Raw genomic sequence first — 17,114 nt, 5'->3', positions numbered from 1 at the left:
GTGTTGATGACACACGGTGTTTTGGCAGTGATTGCACGGTGCCAAGGCTTTCTTTCCAACCCCTGGGGGTGGGCAAGAGGCTGGGAGGGTACACAGCCACCACATCTGGCAGACACTGACCAAAAGAACATTTCCTACATCCCCATGATCTTGTGCTCAGCAACAAGAGCTGAGAGAAAGGAAGAGAAAGTGGGGCTACTGGTTATCACTTAGGCTTCCCTAGCACGTGCACACAATGTGCACTGAGGTCCTGCTTTCCAGGAAATGGCTGGACATCTGCCCACTGGTGGAATGTGGTGAATAAATTCATCTTTTTACTTTGCTTCTGTGTGTAGCTTTTGCTTTTCTTATTAAATTGAATTTATCTCAACACAAGTTTTCCCACCTTATTTTCTTCCCCTTTTCTGTTAAGAAGGGGCAGTGAGAGAGTAAATGGGTCTCACAGCCAGCCAAGGTCAACCCTCCACATGGTCTTTATGCTTCACAGATTAGTAGATAAGCAAGTAGTCACTTCTGATGCTTTCCTGTGCAATATTCTCCGAACTGTGACTATTTCTGTCATTTGAATGTTACAACCTTTTAGTATTTTTTTTTTCTTTGATGGTGTATCAATGACATATCCGAGCTTTTCAACACACAACTGTTTCCAATTCTGATAACATATGTGGCTTTTTGTCACACCATAGCTCTGTGAGCATGCTTTCCACCTGTTCTTGCAGCTCCAGTCCTTTAAATCAATCTATTCTGAACTTAGGTCAGGTGTACTCTGTAAAACTCTATCTTTTAGAGTTATCTTAATATCTTTTAGTCTGGTCTTTTTTTGTGTGTGATTTTGAAGATTTCTAAATTAAGAAATATTACATATATATCTGAAACTATACACAATTAAATGTGTTCCTCTGTTAAGGATACATTTGTTTATGCCAAGAATAAAGCCAGTTTTCTTCTTTATGATTATTTTTTTAAGGCTATAAAAGTATATTGATGCTTCTTGCTAATGAATCTTCTCTTTCATCATGTCTCTAGTGAAATATTTCTGTCTTGAGAACTGGCAAGCAATGAAGGAGGAGTTGATGTCTTAATTCAAGTTCTGCATTGGAAAAAAGAAAAAAGAGTGAAAGGGCTGAATACATTTAATGAAGCACAGAATTGCCAAGTAGAATAATGCTTGAACCAGGAAAAAAGAAAAAAAAAATTCTGTGTTCTTGCAGTCACTTGTGGATGGGCTGTTCAGTTTGCTCTGCTATGTTGCAATTACATCCTGCTGAGTGCAGGAAAAGTTAGCCAGCTCTCAGCCTCCCCAGAACAAAAATCAGCATGTTGCCATTTTTCTTTTCTAGCAAGATGTCGTTGTCAGCTCAACTTTCTGCTTGGTTCTTGGTGAAATTTTGTTTCATATTATTCCTTGCATCACTCAGAGACAAACTGCACTTCCTTCCTCTCTTCTGCACAGAAAGTGTGGCCTGTGTTCTAAACTTTGGTGGGGTCTGTAGGGACATGGGCAGAAGTAAATTAAGTATTTTGCTCCTTATATCTGCTCTAATATATGGATTTTATCGAAATATAAAAGCTCATAACAAAAGCAGATAGAGTGCTCTAGGCCACATGAATTGTCTTTCTGTATGGCTGCTGGTTGTGTGGATGGCTTATGGCTTGGGACAGAAAAAATCTGACATGTGGAAATGTAGTATCATTACAAGTGTATTACAGGAAGTGTTAGAGAAGTATTTTGGAGGCGCAACAAAAAGCAGCAAAAATTGGAGGATTGGTGTTTTTTGGTTGGCTCTGTTTAATGTTTCTTTTTGCTTTAGGAATACAGTAGTTCATACCAGTCAGGGCTTGATTTACTGTCATATAAGGAAATACAGGTACATTGCAGAATAGAATTTCCACTGATGTTAAGTAGTTTACCAATATATTATTGTGACATTTGATCTAGAAATAAAAGTCTCAGGGAAATATCAATATTTTCCTCAATTTTAATATTAGTTGTTGTCATAAATTATCATGCATATGAAAATGATGTCCTCAAGTGCATTTATCTCATGTCTTTAAGGTGTTCCTACTACTTAAACAGGGAAACATGAGTTTGACCTTGCAATCACTGCAGAAAGCGTTAGCTGCATGCTAAATGCTTGTTATTGATCTCCAACTGAGCATTCACATCATTAAGTTCTGCAGGTGCTTAAGTGTGTGCAGGCTGGGGTTGATTTCCTTCCTTCTAATTCCTTTAAGAATAGATCTCTCCTTCAAGGTTTGTTCAGCTTTGGAGGAGTGTTGTTCTAAAGGTCTGAACTTGCTATCAACTGCTGCTTCTGCATACACTAAAGTGTAATTAAAGAAAAATGCATGTAAATATTAACAGTGTAGGAAGCAGGTGCAGAACCATAGAAGAGTCTCATGACTGTGTGTGTTGAGGAAATTTAAGACAATGGGAAAGGTTTTCCACATTTACAAAACACAATTGCACATGAGATATTCCTACCTTTCCCAAACTGAGGTAAACATGTAGTCTGTACTAGTTAATTAACTCTGTTGAATTAAACAAATTGCCACACAGAGTGAGCTGCGCTGCCAAATACTCTTTGCCAGCATATCTGTTTTAGCAAGGGTATGATTTTTTTACAGTTCTGCATTGAAAAAAGACTTCAAATGTAGAACAAGATTGGGAAATTCAACTTTCCTTTTTAAAGGAAATGAGAGTGCAAAACTGAAAACTGCGAGTCTACCTTGTGCAGAAGATAAGGACAATTATTTTACTTATCCTTTCACAATTTGTGGTTTAATTCTAACAGAAGTATCTATGAAATATGATGGAGGCCATCTTCCCAGAACAATGACTAGCACATGGATGACAGATCTGGGGGAAGAAAAGAGGAAATTCAAGCCTTCAAAATTTATCAATTTTTTTTTTCTTTAAATCTGCTCAGTGCACATTTTAAAAGTTACAAGAATGATTTTTGCATCTCTTTATTGTGGTTTGCCACTGCCATCACCATTCTCAGCATGTGTGTTTCTAATTGATTCCTCAGTAAACCAGGAATTTTTGTTTTGTTTCAGATATTATATTAAGGCATTAGCTATTACAATTTTTAAAAAATTATATAATCTGCTGAGTCCATCTTCAACACTTGAGAAGATACGTAAACCCCCACTCATGTCAGCTTTTCTTTCCCAATTGTTCTCCATGATTATTTTCAAAATTGATTAACTTCTAGTTTATAATAATACATCTAGCAGTTGTGAAATAACCGAAATCAGCACTTCTTCCAATGCTGCATCTCTGTGAGCTGACTCAATCCAATTTGCAGTTATTGAGTTGGACATTTTCTCATTACTCAGGGACTGCCAACCAAGGATTCTTAAAGAACCACAACCTCCAAAAAAGCCTTTTTTCTCTCCCTATTGATATTTTGGTGGGTAATTATCTCTATCAATGCGTAATTTTTTCTTTACTGAGGTTTGACTTTGAAAGCCATAAAGTTAAATCTAGGAGAGTACACAGAATATAAGCTCTAAAAGCAGTAAAATTAATTCTGCTTCAAATAGGTAACTGAGCCATGTAGGTGATTTAGCTAGATTCTGCACAGATTTCTGTGAGCAATAGGGATAGATGAGAATGTTTATTTTGCTCGAAATTATTCCAGAACAGAAGTTCACCCTATGAAGTTGTAAATTTACCACATCTTAGAAAAGGATCATTGCATATTTATTTTCCATTGTAGTGGCTAGCAGAAAAACATAATGCTAAAATTTATATCCACTTTAATTTCATTCCAAATGTATTTTAGATTTAATTCCTTTACTGTTCCACTTTTTTTGCTATGGATATGTAATCCTAGCTCCCTGTGGAGTCTTGAGTGTCATAGCTCATTGTCTGGAAGAACCAGAGTCAGCTGAAAGGATCAATCACTTGAAGAGACAATAAACTTGTAGATACTGTTACAAGAATACCTGAGCAGAGCAGCTTCACTGAAAGCCACAGAAACCATTTGCTCATATTGAGTTACTTTGAACTTATGCAATTTTTATTAGACTAAGAATGGACCAAGGTCTTACTTTCTTTCTGGCCCCTTAGGCTACAGAAAGAATAAATGCATGGAAAATCATTAGGAAGTATTTTTAGCAGAATTTTTTTAGGAATTCCTGTGAAGCCAGTCTGTAAAAGGAAAAAAAAGTGATAATGCTTTCTATACAAAGCCATCAAATACGCTCTTTTTTGTCCAAATATCTTGGAATCAGGTGAAATTCAAGACATTATTAATTTTTTATAAAAAATAATAAATTTTTTAAATGTCCTAAAATAAACAATTTAAATTTTATTTTCTTCAAATTTGGATTTTTATAAAAATAATCATAAATGTTATAAAAATATTAGAAAATTAAGATTTTTTTTATTTTTTGTGTAAGATCGACTGAAGCGAATTAATTTTTAAAAAATCTTTAGGGTCAAAAAATAATTTCTTTCACTTCTTTCTCAGCTGTCACAAGATTTAGAGAAGCAGCTGTTTAGGGCTATAAGCTGTGATAATTTCCTTACTTGACTGACCATGGATAGTAGGACCTTCCACAGGAGGCACAACTTCTACTGAAGGCAAACAAGGAGCAAAGAGCTTCACCAATAAACCCTGCCTTACTGCAAAATTACCCCCAACTTTTTATCACAAAACTACTGTGTCATTTTTACTGAAATGGAAGAACTGGGGAAAAAGTATTAGCCATGATTCTTCAGCCAGAGCTAAAAATAACCCCTGGTAGAAATCACACAAGTTATTTTAACAAAATTATGCCTCTGTAAGGCAAAAAAGAAATTCTGCTTTTCAGATGATGATGAACATCGTGTTCTCTTTGCAACTGATTTATGTTCAGAAGGCAGCAGATGAAGAACAGGTGTTATGTTGTAGTTTCTGGAATTTCTGTATGAGAGCTAGCATGATCAAAAGCTCCCAGAGGATTCACTAAACTTGAACTAAAGCACAGTACTTGGTCCCATCTGAATATCCAGAGAATTCGGAATTTATGGCACCATGGTTATAAAAATTTGGGCTACTATTAATATGAGCCTAGTCAGTTTGTTTAAAATCTGGTAAAAAACATTTACATCCAACAAAGCTTAAGCTAAATTGAAGAATATGAAACAAAGAACAACATCATGGCCTACCAATAGCTACTGGCTAACCATAATTATCTTAGAAATAAACTATCTGTGAACTGACAATTTACCTGCAAAGCAGATGAGAGGTTTGTTTGTTGCTGTTTTGTTTGCCCCTTTTATTTTTCCCTTGTTTGGTTTGGTTTGGTTGGTTGAGTTTGGTTTTTTTAAATTTATTTTAGACTTAAACTTGTAACTTCCTGAGAATAATTGCTGAGGAATACCTGCTGCACAATGAACAAGTCTTAAAACTTCAAAGGAGCTCACAGTAAGCCTGTAGCTCAATAGACCAAATTGCTTCTTCTTTTTCTCAGCATTCTATGTCTTTATGTTGTGTAGCCAGAGGCACAAACATGCACACATAGATACAGATATATGTTTATATTTTTGTACACGTGCATCTGGTTTCTTCTGGTTTTCTTGACCTGTTGCATATTTTTCATATAGCTCTAATCACACTTTTAAGCAAACAGTTTTCTGAGAATCTGTTTTGAATATTTTCTTCTTTTTCAGCTTTTTCTTTAAAAACACACAGGATGTAAGTCTAAAGAAATCTGATGGACAGAAACAGAAATTGCGAATTTTTTATACAGCATCAGTATTTTGACAAATAGCATCATGCACATAATCCCAGTTTCTCTGCCAGCCAAATCACAATAACAACTGTAGTTAACGTACAGGAGAACAAATAACCTTTTAAATAAAGACAAATATTTTAAAATTAAATAAGCATTTATTAAAAAAAGACATATGATCTTGGATGAACACATGCAGTTTTCTCAGAGAAACACAAGCTGAATACCTAGAGAAGCAGAACAAAGGCTGCTAGATTATCTTATGTTCTGTAGAGCTATTCTAGCAAAATTGTGAGTATTAGAGTATAGCCATAGATTCAAAAAATATAATTTTGTATTCAATACTATTTTCTATGTTTTTCCTTTGCAAATAAACTTTTACAGTTTCTGATTATGGTTTAACCCCTTTAAATCTGGATTTTTAAAGGATTTAGAGGATTTGAAGTTTGTGTGTTCTCAGTTGTACCGAAGACCAAGAAACGGGTTTTAGGCAGAAAGTTTCAGGTAATAATAAAGTACTAATAGCCTGGATTTTGCTGATTTTCACTGTTTATTTTACTAATCTGCAAAAATCTGTTTCCTTTGCATACAAAATCTATTTTCTGCTTTTCTGATTATTGAAAATTGACTTTGAAATGTAAAATAAAATATAAATTCAAAATTTCTTGTTAAGAAAAACTTCTTGAATTAGGACTCACTGACAAGCATTTTAATTACACAATAAAATTTGATTAATATTTCCCATCTATTTTCATAATATTTAATTGAATATCATAATACAATCAGTATTACTCTTAAAATTATTGTAACATAATCTCTGACTTCAACAGTAAAAAATATTCTTCTCTCAGAATAATTCACATTTTCTTGCTAGCAGATAGGGTGTCTCATCTGTCAAAAGTGAGTTTTTTCCATTTGAATGTTATTATTTCAATATGCTCCCAAATGTGTTTTGTTTTGGTTTGGTTTGATTTGGTTTTTTTTAGTTTCTGTCCTTCTGCAATCATTCTTGTTCAATTTGATCATTCATCAACATAGTAAAAAGTGTTTTTCAATGTGAGTAACAAGCAAAAAAAATTGTGCTGCATAGGTAGTGGAAATATAAGAATTTAATAAAACCAGGAAATCTAAATTATTTTAGATTTTACTTTTCTTTTTCAAGCAGACCTCCAATGAAGTAATCATATTTTAGCCATGATTACCACTTGATTGTGTTTGTAGTTTCAAATTGAATAAATATTTATGGCAATGGTATTTTAATTCTGATTTTAAAACTCTCTATTAGGATACTTAGAAGGAAGCACTTAATCCTTCAGAACTAAACTGGTAATGGAAAGAAATGCAAAATTTTACTTGAGCAAATTAACAATTTTCATTTTTAACTTTTACATCAAGACAGTGGCAAACGTGTGGCATTCCCATAACTGTGGGTCATTCTAAGGAATCCAAAGAAGCAAAATGAGATTTATAGATCCAAACACTTGTCCTGCAGTCTCAACAATATTGTTCTGTATACAAAAAGCTGTTTCAGACTTCTCCATTTAACATGCAATAGTGTCAATGTGAATAAGTAACAATTGAAGAGTTGGTCCTTCTATTAATAGAAAACACATGAATTTCAAATGCAACATTTGCAGTAATCAAACACTGCCTTATACGGCTTTTAATAAGTTACTTTTTCAAATGGTGTTAAATCATCATTCTAACCTGCCAAATTCTGTTTTCAAAGACCACACAGATTTAGTAAAGATTAAAGTTCATGTAGGTGACCTTCAACATTTTGTAAGCTCATCTCTTAGGCTGTCATACATATATTACATATAAGTGAGTAGAAATAAAGGTCAAAGATTTTCTGGCTGAACATATCCTGAGAAAATTCTATCCTGAGATGGAGGAAAGCCATGTCAAGTGCTGCACTTGTAGCAAAACCCTCTGTGGGTTGTGTGCTTAGAATAAAACCACTCTGATTTTACATAAAACTGACTAGAAATGGTGTAACAGTCCCTGGCCTGTGTTGTCCTCAAAACCATACTGGAAGTCTGAGATAATGCTGGTGGTGGTGATCCTAAATCATGCCAGGAACAGTGCCAATGGATCAACACTGCACAGTTGTATTACATCCATATGTATTCATAAACAGATGTTCTGCCTGAACCCCTATCTTACCATTGCTTACATTGGCAGAAGGAGTTGGGACATAAAGGCCAAGAACACATGCAAGATGAAATTACTATTACTTATTGCCATGTTTTGTGTGCAGCCCACGATAAATCTTCTTGACATTATTATTTTGTTGCAAGGTGCATCAGACACTCCTCTGCAGCATCTGTCTGTTGTTGCCCTTGTCACTAGTCCTTGAGATCTGCGCTGATTTGTTCTTTGATTTTGTTTGCTCTACTCTGTGCAGCACTTCTAGGTATATAATTACAGCAGAGGCAATTGAGATGGAATTTCTGATTTTAAAGGTGAATTATCCCATCAAATTACCTACTGACTGTAGGGTATGCTGCAAACTTCCGTCATTATGCTGATAGTGTTGGGAATTTAATTTTTTATTTTTTTTAAGAGAGTCAGACTTTATAAGGATAGAGGTGCTACATAGCTGACTGATTTTTTTAGCAGGATGTCTGGAGCCTTCTTGTCCTTAGTCTTTACTATATATTCATAAACAGCAAACTAGCAAACTAGTTGCAGCTACAAATATTTTACAGGGTCCAAAACCATTTGGAATCATCACTTGCTAGTGGAACCTGTCAAACAAGATTCTAACTCTATGATTATTATGGTATTCCAAATATGAAGCTCTAAGAGAATTTTAACAGGTATAAAATTTACAGGAAGAGTTTTTGTTTACAGGAAGTGGTAGCAAGAAAAATGGAAATTTTTCATTAATACTTGGCAGTGCCAAGAAATGAATGGCATTTTATTTTTCATTTGCACTCCTTAACCTTGAGCTATTTACGTTCTTCTAAGAGAATAGTCTTCTTAGACATCAAATCTGTAATTTCTTTATTTGGATAGAAAGGGGAAATTCCTGACTCACCTTTATGATAAGCAGCTGATGTGATACAAAACTGCATGGGACCAAAAAAAAAAGGTTTTTTACAGTAAGTTTCACTGATGATGAAATGATCCAATTATTTATAACCCTTAATAATGACATTTTTATTTTATATTGTGACTTGAATAAGGGGGCCATAGCAAGTGACAGACGGTGGAGGAAAAAGATAGTGGGATTAATATGTAATGAATATAAGCTTAATTAATTTACTTACTACATATTCTCTCAGGACCTGCTCTCTAAAGAAGTGGCAAGTAGATCACTGCAGCAACATTAAACTCCACCAGACTCCTGATCAAAATAATCATTAAAATGTGTTCCTGGTACTTGGGAAATCCTCATTTAACATTCCAGGTGTTATGTGGCACATCTTAGAAACTCAGCTGGCAGACATGACAGGTTCAGCAAATGTATTGTTAGGTGAAATTTGAAGTGAAAACTTGATTTCAAGATTTAGTCCCTTTAATAACTGGAAGAAAGAAATAAAATTATACAACATTTTCTCTACTTATATTTGACAGAGCGAATTAATTTAACAATCAGGAATTCTCTCAAAGTACTACATAGTAGAGCTACCGTTTATAGTAGTATAAAAGAGGGTTGTACAGAAACTTAAGCAACAAAACTGTACGTTATCCTACTTTGGATTTTATGCAGGTGGGAAAGGACCGTCAAGAATTAGAATGCATGCTATTGCTTTCTAAAGATTCAGTTTTTTCTGTCCTCAGATTCTTCTAATGATCCAGGGATATAAAGTACAGATATGCCTTAATTTATCAATAGCAGCTGATGGAAGTGTGGTACTTTAAATTAAAGAGGGCATTGATCTGCAAAGGCTGGATTGTGTTCAGTCTTCAATGTTAAATTTTTAAGAAATGTGGGAAAACTGATAAAAGAAGTTGCTTTCTATCATCCTACCTTAATTTCTTTCCTCCAGTACTTACATCTGTTTCTTAACTTGACTTGCAGATAACAAATATAAACATTCTTAAACAGTCAAAGTAGTGGTCCTCACGGGCTGTAAAGCAGCATTGGCAATACCATGTAGCTGAAGAAATATCCTGTGATTCCTCAGTAAACTGAATTTCTTGCATGAACTCCTCCAGCAGAGAGACAAAACTGAAAAAAAAAGAATGGCTCTGAATGGGACAGAAATTTTTCCCTTAGTTGTGTGGAGAAGGTTTTCACTTGTATGTGCTTGGAAGAGGCAAACAGTTTACTTAGTAATCATTTTTTTTCCTTTTTCTGATCTAAATTTCCTTTTAATGACACCTAAAAAACCCCCATGAGCATCATCTTTTAAAAGTGGCAACATTGCTGCCTACTGCACCATGTCATAGTCTTTATTTTTCTACTTTGTCTTTGCGAGGAAAAGTGGATAAAGGCAAGTTAGTCATCTAGAGGTGCTTTTCTTTACATTTCCTTCTGTTTTATCTTTTCTTTTCTTGAAAGTATTTGTGAACAAATTCTTCTATTTGAGATGAGATCTTATCCATTGCAGCTGAATTTGACCTTTTGTTATTTTTAAGCTTCAGCAGAAGAGCCTGAACACCTGTTTTGAAAAGCACCTTTTGTACGAAACAAAGAACACGTCCTTCCTAAAAGAATGAGGAATGAAAGGGAAACTTTCATGTGGGTGAGGCCAGATCACCTATGACTAGAAATCCAGATAGCAAAAGATGCTGAGGGAAAAGTAATGTGATGTTTTCTGAAACAGTTTAATGGGAGATGGGAGGATAAGCATTTGGAGGCAGGAGAGAAGTGGAATAAAATATGTAGGATAAAGCAGACATGAGTTATACTCAAGTGCAGTGGGAATAATACAGATGAGAAACAAAGGTTATATTAAAGCAGAAGTATAAAACAATATTAATATTATTCAGTAGGAGTAAAGCATCCATGGCATCAGGGAACTAAAAATGAAAGAGAGCATTCCTGGTTGTCTGCTGTAGCAAATTAACAGAGTTATGGAAAGAAATGTGAGAAGATTTAACTTTTCAGGTATGGACCATATAGAAAAATTGTCACTGATGTAATAGTTTGGGTAAAGCAATGACCTGTGTACAAAGGACCAAAATTTGGGACTGGGATTGGCTACAGTTCCTAGACTAACCTTTAGCAGAGTGTAAAGCAGATGCAAAGGAGATGTACCATACTGTTGACCAAAATGAGAACATGTGAAAATTTCTATGGCTTGAGGACAATTATTGATATTTTCCTGAGATACCTTTAAGCATATTCATATACAACAATCACAACATGACGTTTTGAGTTACTTATACTCTACTTGAAATCCCACATTACAGAAAGAAAAAGGTGATTTCATTATGGTAAAAGAAATAATAACTCTCTAACTAAACATCTCATTACATTTCTGCATTGTTTTTGGTCTTGGTATACATAGATAATTTTAAGATTACTGATCACTGATTCCACACCAAAGTGTTCAGTTTGCCTCATGCTTTCACCTTGACAGAAATGGGGGTGTAAAATGGAGAGATTTCTAAACAGAAATCTTACTTGTATGTGTAAGTTAATGCATATTGCTGAGACAAGCCCTCTAAGAGATCAGTTCAAATATTATTGCCAGTGTGCATCACAGACTAGAAACCACAGCAGTACCAGGCAAGTACAGCAGTACTAGCAGTAATGCCTACAGAAAGTGAGGCACTTCTGGAAAAAGAGTAACCATTCAAACCAGGTTTTAACATACAAAAAAACAACCCCCCCACCCAGATAAGGACATGTGGTTCTTTGTAGGCTAATGATTTGACACTTGTAGAGAGATAAGATTTGTAAAGATTAATAATGCACAAATACACACACACATTCATGTCTTCATATGCAATTATATAAATTAGTTCAGTCTTTTGGATAAGTACCTTTCCAGAAACAATCTTTAAATAAACTCCTATTGACTTGAAATAACATGGAAACAAATTCAGATTTCAAAACCACACCTGGGCTATTCTGAAAGTGTGCTGTCCAATTCCACATGGTGAAAGACTATCTCTGTCTGCATATACTTGTAAGCTTTGCATTAGAAACCAGGACTTTTCATCCAGAGTATGATTTCTCATGGACTGAAAATTGGAAAGAAGTTTCCACTTATAATTGTGCATTAGCATAAACTATTCCTCTCTGCATTTGCACAGAACTCCCTGACTCAGACATCATCATCCAGAATTGAATATTCACCTGGGAGGAATATTTTTCTATATACACTTTTCTCACTACAAACTATACAAAAGTAAACAGAGAAACAAATATTATTGCCCTCTTCAATCAAAGTTGTGGAAATAAAACCTGTCCATTTTTGTCTTAGAAAAAGGAAAAAGCCTTCATGCTTCTCATGAACAGGAAGCTTCAGGACAGCATCCTGGTATAAGTGAATGTAATAAATCAATTCTTTACCCATTTCTTGTGAGAGAAAGCCTCTCCAAAGATTCACATGTAGTTGTGTGTGTCTTTAGTCATATGCTTATGTGCTTTGTTGGATGAGAGAAGAAGGTACTGCTAGTTGATGCTAAAGACACAGGGAATTTTTTAAGAAGGGAGAAGGGGTTTCTGGGCTTCATGTAAAAGCACTTCTTTTCAGTGTTGAATATTTTGATAGAAGCATTTGTTCTAGTATTTCAACTGCAGAGAAAACTCCTACCAGATGAAGACGTGGAGTGATGGACAGCAGGAGGATGTACGTTCCAGGTATAATTATTTAAGATGTGCTTTACAGTCAGTTTGGCTGTCTGGCACAGAGCACATCTGGTGTCTCCTCACAGAAGTCACCCCTGAAGTCCTGCCCTGTCCTGGCCTGGTTTCCAAAACCTTGCCTCATAAACAGAGCACAAGGTTCCTGACAATGAGCCATGTTTTCCTGACTTCAGAATCACATTGTTTCTGATGCTCTCTTTATTCTGGGCAAGCTCACCTGTTCTGCAGAAGGAGTCTCCCTTATTTAACAAGTGTCATTCACATCCAGCCTTCAAAGTGAAACAAAATATAATTATTCCAAAAAGTGAAATAAGGAAGGACAGAAATGCCCCAGCTGCAGAACACTAAAGTCTTGTGATTCTTATAAATCTTGGTTAGTCCTGGATGAGACTTAATCTGAGCTACTAAAAACAAAGGGACAAAAGCTGGCAGAAAATGAAGGCACAAAGACATCTAAATGAATAGCATTAAATGAGCCCTCTTTAAATGCTCTAAAAAACCACAGAAACAAAAAGGTGTGTTTACACTTTGACACTGAGATGTTGGCAAAGCAAAGATCCAGTTCACAGGCTGAGGAAATGCACTCTGCAGATGGCAGAAGCAAACCTTAGTCCCAGTTCATGCTCTAGCAGCTGGTATCCTAAGTTTTGTTTCTCTCATTGGTCTCGCTTCCTTTCATTTAACAGCCAGACTGTTACTTATTTTCCCTGCTAACAAATGGGGCTTTTGTTCATGTCCTTCCTTCATGCAGCCCCTTCAAGTAATCCTTGTTCCTGAACTTAGGACCAGGTTGTTGAAACATCATGGACATAAAACACAGCGAGGGTAATGTATGTGAAGCAGACCCCTGAGCCCAGTCCCTTGCTGCTAATCCACTTGCATTTGTTCCTGGCAGGAAAACACAGCTTGCTAATGTTATGTGAGGCAGCAGAGCACTGTCAGAGGAATTGCAGCATCACAAATATAGGGGCACCATAAAGGTATCTGCTGTGATCCTTTGTAGGCACGGCCAGAGTTGGGAGGTGGGTGTTCTTTCCAATGCCTCATGCTAGCTCTTAGAAAAGGGAGCAGCTGCCTCTTCTGCTGCAGAGCAGCCTGGTGACAGCACACGGGAACAGATGGCAGAGCAAGTGTCTCTTTCTTCACATTTAGGCAGTCCCCTTCTCTCCTCCTGCTTCTCACAAACAGCCTCACTGAATTTTTTTCATGGTATAAAGATACTAAATCTTTTCTTTTCACTCCAGGAAACAATTACCCTGCCTCTTTGCAGAGCAAAAAGAAGAAAGGGAGTAAAGTCTAAAGCATTAATTCCACACCCCTCCACATCCCCCCATCCTTCTTTCACAGGTCAGCCAACTGAAAAAAACAGAGATGAGCTTTAAAGATGTTTTTTTTTTTCCTGTTGTTGTGGGTTGATGTATAGACAATATTCACAGAATTTGGTAGTTTGCTGTATGGAGAAGCAATAGGATTGTATAATTCAAAGTAGGAAAATCCTAATGTATTCATTCCTTGACTTATGCATCAATGCCAGAGTTTTCCCTTTTATATCAATAATCTGAAAACATAAATGCTTCGTTTATAGGCAGTTTATACTGATGTTTATAGACATAAATGTATAGTTTATGCAGCCATAAGCAAAACTTTTGCACAGCATATATTATCTAGTGACTATTGCCTGTCAAGTATTGCTAGATGAGGAAAAAATGTAAGCCTAAAAACCAGATTTCAAATATTACATGATTTCCTTCTGATTTAGACAAACAAAACAAGATCATGACAATATCATTCAATGACTTCCACCTGCCCTATTAAAAATTAACGTGGAGGTCATAGGGACCTTTCAAAGTCCCTGTTATGGCTGAACTCCACAGGGACCAAATGAATGTGGCTCTGTTCTTTTCTTGGAGGAGTCCACCCAGCCATTCAGAGCCTGCTGCTGACAGGAGTGCCTGGAGCAACCAGACTCGGGTGGGAGATGCTGGCGGTAGGTCACCATGCCGAGACTGATTGATTCAGACTGTCTGCAGCTCACTTAGTGCCACTGAGTTGGCTGCATTCTCTCTATCTTTTCAGTGGTGAAGTCTAGAGATGCATGTATTTTTAAAAGGCAATTTGAGATTCTGACATAATTCCAAGGCCCCTGGGACCTGAGAAGCTCTGAAGTCACTCTAGTGCCTAGACTTTGATATATGCTTGCTCTCAGAACCCTATTCCTGCAGTTATGGTTGTTCCTATAACTCTTACTAAGCCACATTTTGAAGGCATTAAACAGCAATCTAAAGCAAAACTCAGAATCCAAATATACACTGAAGTAAACCAGGGATTAATTAATTTTTGTGCCTGAGTATTCCATTTCCTGAAAAGAAAATATTAATCACAATTCTTGATATGCAGTGTCTTAATTGAATATAAATATTTTTCAATGCCCTAAAAGATCAGAATATAATACAATAAAATATTGCTCTAAAGTGCAAATGGAAAATTAAATATTGAATATGTGCCAGATATTTATTTGCATGGAGAAGACATGATCAGATTGGTTGAATAAATACTCCTAGTAGTGAAGTCTTTTCTCTTAATATCAACATCTTTAGAAATTCTCCCTGTAAACAAGCACTCTATATATTCCATTAATAGGTGTTTTGTATTGCTGCAAGTAAATGTGATGAAACTGGACCCTGGGAGATACTTTTTGTTACATGCTGGTCTCCACAGGGCTTTGTGGAATGTCACTTTGAAAATGTGACATGATAGAAATTGGTGAGCTGTGCTCTCTCATGCAGCAAAGTTTACATAAATATTTAAGTGATTCTTCTGGTTGATATAGCCCATAACTTCTATGACATTGTCCTCAAAGCTACTATTTTTTAAGTGAGAGAAAACACAAAATAGCTTGCCTGTGTTGGGAAATAGTATAATGTTTTAAATTCACTGTTGTACTATTTAACTTGCCATTGAATTGGCAAAACAAAACAAAAATCATCATTCCAAGATAGGTAACATTGCAATCACCAATAAACTATTATAGCCCTGTCACTGTTTGTGGAACAGGCAATTATGTTTGGGTTTGGGGTTTTTTGTTTGTTTGGGTTTTTGGTTGTTCTGTTTTTAAGTAGGAAGTTTTCTACAAGTCAAATAGCCACATTCTTTAGCTAAGTGAACGGGCAGCCCAAGGGACTTGGATAGAGGTGTACCTGCAGAAAAGATCCTGATGGCTTTCAGGGAAAGCCTCCAGAGTCTGAACTGAGGTAGATAAACCAACTATAGATTTTTTTTTTCTGAAAACCCAAAAAGTTATTAAATCTTTGTTTTCAAAGAGTGGGTGGTGCAACAGCTCCTGATGCAGGCTAAAACTGTGTGAACTTCTGTGTAATTTCACTGGCTTCTTGGACTCTGGATTATATTAAGAACAGAAATAATTACACTGAGGGTCCTGTCCTGCATTCCTCACATAAGCAGAATGCTTATTGGATTTGCAGTGTAGGTCTGTCTTTTGTTTAGGAAAGGCTTTGAAGCTTTTTGAATAAGAACCAAGTCAAGGTCTTGGAATGAGACCCAAGTAGTGTTCTGCATAAATAAGAGGTACACTCCACATACACAAAGCATAATTATTTACATTTTTTATGAGGATTCTTTGTAATCAGTTTCTTTTTTTGTCATGCATTGATTTCATAAATGTGATCTTGCTTTTGAGATGGCAGGAACACACCACTTCATACTGAGAAGTTGCTTCATATATAAAATATGAGTAATGGGCTTGCTGGTGTGTATATTCAGCACTGTCCTCTACTGGCTGAATATAGAAATGTGCAGCTCTACGTAGAGCAGCACTGGGCAAACAGGAAAAGAATTAGCTGTGCCATTCATTCAAATTCAAGAACTAGTCCTGAATCCATCATGCTCACAGCTGTTTTGTGTTCATCCTCCCAAAATGTCAGATTAAAAGATTAAAAAAATACATTTATAATCAGTTGCCAGATTTATAAGAGTGAGATAACACCTTTTTCTAGGCTTGATGATACAGTTAGAACAAATGGACAACATTTCAGGAACAGAAGCCTTCCTTGTCTGGCAGAGAAGACAAAATATGCAAATAAAGCAAAGGTTAAGAGCAGGTGACTTAAGTTTAAGTCACAACTTAACGAAATTTTTAATTTAACACAACTGCTTATTGTTTAGATTCCTCTGAGAAAAGAGAGAGCTGATACCTGCAGGTTAATGGAGCTGCAATGGCAGATGTGTGTTCCTAGACAGCTGTGAAAATGAGAAAACTTCCTGTGGGTCTCAAATGCTCTACAGTGCAAAGGGAAAATTAAATGTTGGGATCAGGACATTTAGATGTGGAACTTTGTGGCTTAGATCACTATATAGCACCTGGGGCATTATACTTTAATTTTGATTGTCCACTTGGTTAGTTCTGTGTTAGCCAACAGGGATATGCAAAGCTCTTTCCCTTGTAGCCTTTTCTTCTAAGGAGTATTAGTTTACCTAATGCCATATTATACTTCTCTTAAGTATAGAATGTGATAAAGATCTTTCTTTCATTGCAGCTTAAGAATTTTGAATAGTTCAGTGTCTTGATGATTTTTCTAGAGCTCATATTTGAAGGGAA

This window comes from Serinus canaria, chromosome 2 (assembly GCF_022539315.1).
Source record: "Serinus canaria isolate serCan28SL12 chromosome 2, serCan2020, whole genome shotgun sequence".
In the NCBI taxonomy this organism is placed as follows: domain Eukaryota; kingdom Metazoa; phylum Chordata; class Aves; order Passeriformes; family Fringillidae; genus Serinus; species Serinus canaria.
The sequence above is the reverse complement of the archived record's forward strand: the minus strand, read 5'-3'. Positions refer to the sequence as shown.